We start from the raw sequence: 3,056 nt of genomic DNA on the forward strand, positions 1-3,056 counted from the left end.
AGAAGTAAGAACATTTTAATTTCTATCGATCACAGAATAAGAGCTTGTTATTGATAAGATCCAGTATACCATTAAAAAAATAAAAATATTAAAAATTCAGTTAGAAATTAGGTTGTGTGAGATTACATGCATGTAATCTCACACAACCTAATTTTTAACTGAATTTTTAATATTTTTATTTTTTTTAATGGTATACTGGATCTTATCAATAACATGTGTTGTTCTCGTGCAAAATAGCAAGAAATGCTTGAGTGGAGACTAATATATCATGGCTTTATAACTACGAAAGAAAACTTGAGATGGTTTTGTGTCCCTATATGGATGCTATGGAATGATAAAAGTCAATGCGTTACGGGGAAGTATAGAAAAGATGGGTCAAGAATGATAATAGAAATGAAGATATACTGATATACATAGTCTTTTATGGGAAATATTGAAGCTAAACGCCATGTTCATGCCTCTGACAATAACCTCAAGATCAACTCTTCCTCCCATTTGTTTTTACGAAACTAATGTGGATGGAGCATGGAGAGCGGGCCAACGAATAGGAGGTTTGGGATGCGTTGTGAGAGATATGAATGGCAGTTTCATGGCCAGATTTTTAAAAGGCAATACAAGATCTGCTATGGTTGTAGTATATGAGGCTCTCACTACATGCAAGGGGATGCACAAATTTTTGCACTTGAAACTGGCCCTTCAAAGGTGGCTTTTGAAATGGATAATTTAGTGATGGTTAATGCAATCAAGTACTTGGACATGGAGTTGTCAAAACTTTGGATAGGGAGTTATCAAAACTTGATGGAAGTTGTAAAAGACATTCAAAGGTTGGGTTGGAGAATGCAACATTTTGAGGTTCAGCATGCATCTACGAGTTGTAAGCAAGTGGCTCATGGTTTGGTTTAAAAAGCTTTGGAATGCTTTAATATTGTTATATGGATGACGGTTTATAACCGTCCCGCTAGACAATAAAACCGTCCTCATAGGCCTAAGGGAACGGTTACTCATCCGATCCCTTTGCCGCCGTAGTGCTTGGCCTAAGGGGACGGTTCATGATCCAAGTAGCGCGGTTCTTGAACTGTTTCTGTTTATAACATTTGGGGACGGTTCACCTATGGGGACGGTTCATATTTTTACAGATGGTAACGGTTATTTAGCAACGGGAACAGTTATAATTTTAAGCTATCGTTACGCTTACACACCAAGGGGGACGGTTTCAAGTTTGACCTAAGAGGACGGTTATATTGTCTATGGGAACGGTTTTGTTTGTGATCTACGGGGACGATTTTTATACCAAATGTGACAGTTAGCAATGGGGACGGTTTTCAGCAATGGGGACGGTTTCCAGATGTAAAGATATGGGAACGGGTATATATAGCAAATGGTACGATTTTCAATTTTGACTGTGCAAAAGAAAACCATCCAGATATATCACATTTTTTTGACCTGTAGTTTCAAAATTAAAAAGAACAAAAACGAAAATGAAAACTCCAATGATTTATACATCTCATGTCAACAAACAAAGAAATAAAAACTCAAATTTGTGCAAGTCAAATTTACAACACAAAACATAAGAACAATTCATTGGAATCATTACATATGAAGTTTAGTTACAAGTTTTTCTTTTATCCAAATACATACAACATTCCTTCTTTGCATTAAACAAAAAAAGTGTCTTCTTTAAATATCTCCATTGGTTTAATACATAAAATTTAATTGTCTGGATAGAGCTAAATCTCTACCCATAAGTTGATCAATAAAGCACGTGTGGAATAACTGGTTCATCACCATTTCATTTCCTGCTATAAAATTTAGACATTAAGATAAAAATGAGATATATTTCATTTGGCAAGTATTTCAATTCACTTGATTTATATGCTGTAATAATTTTAAGTAATCACTCTTATAGAAGTTTAAAAGAATGATGAAATTTGCAGGTATGTAAATGAAATAAATAAATTTCTCCATATCCAACACTCTGTGTCATTGAAGCATCTATTAATGTTTGGTTTGTTCGATCATATGACTTGTGTAGCTAAAACTAACGCAATTTAATGGCAAACAAATGAATGTACTTGAACTAACCAACACCTGTGGCATCTCTTTGTTATGTATTGCCCTGCTCTTGCATTGCTTACAATCTCCTTCATTTTGTTTGTTCTTCGTTTGTCAACGTTACATGATTCTATAGGTATGTAGCAATTCTCAATCAATTGCTTCAGAGTAATCTCGACAGTGCTCCTGTAGATAAAAAATAAATAATATTACAAAGGTGGTGTTGTGGAAAATTTGCAGTAAAAAGATCATATTAAGGAAAATGATTGATTCCTATATCTCAAAGTTAGCAATGGGATTTCCTGATTACAAAAGAGAAGAAATGATCGGATTCTTCTCCTTTGTTTTAATCGGGTTCTTCTTGTGTATTCCCTCCGATTGAGAATGCCTCCCTCGAATGCTTGCGTCGAGTTTGCTTCCTTGACAGACCGAATACTATACTGCACTGAACAACTGTCTGGCCCGGTTGATAAAATCTTGTCGAGTTTGTATTCAGAACAAGTATACAAACTCTAATGATAGAGTTGTTGTAACCGGAAAAAATTTCGTTGATAAGCCAAATATCGATGGTTTTAGAGAATCCTCCGTTTGTATTTCGACCAGACTGTGTAATGGAAGTCAATCCTCCTTTTTCTGGCTTTGAAGATTGATCGAAAGATGCCCCCTCCGATTAATATGAAAAGAAATGCTCATCTATCTGATTATCAAAAATCCGATCTCCCTTCCGCTCCCAAAAAAGAGATCCTTACTCTGTGAGTTTGTTGGCTATTTATAGGGGATAGGGTTAACTGCCCCGTCCATAATCCGCGCCAAAATGGGGGTTTTAGTTCCCCATTAGTTCGGTGTAACAACCCACTAAAGCGCACTCCCTCAAAATCGTGGTGGAAGAACACCATTCGAAGTATAGATCAGTTGAATGAGTCAGAACCTTTAAGCTCTGCGGTCTGGCGGATTGAGCTGCGTGTTGCACGACTGACGGGCTGCGTTTGCAGTGAATGAGATGT

This window comes from Asparagus officinalis, chromosome 4, assembly GCF_001876935.1.
Source record: "Asparagus officinalis chromosome 4, Aspof.V1, whole genome shotgun sequence".
Taxonomy (NCBI): domain Eukaryota; kingdom Viridiplantae; phylum Streptophyta; class Magnoliopsida; order Asparagales; family Asparagaceae; genus Asparagus; species Asparagus officinalis.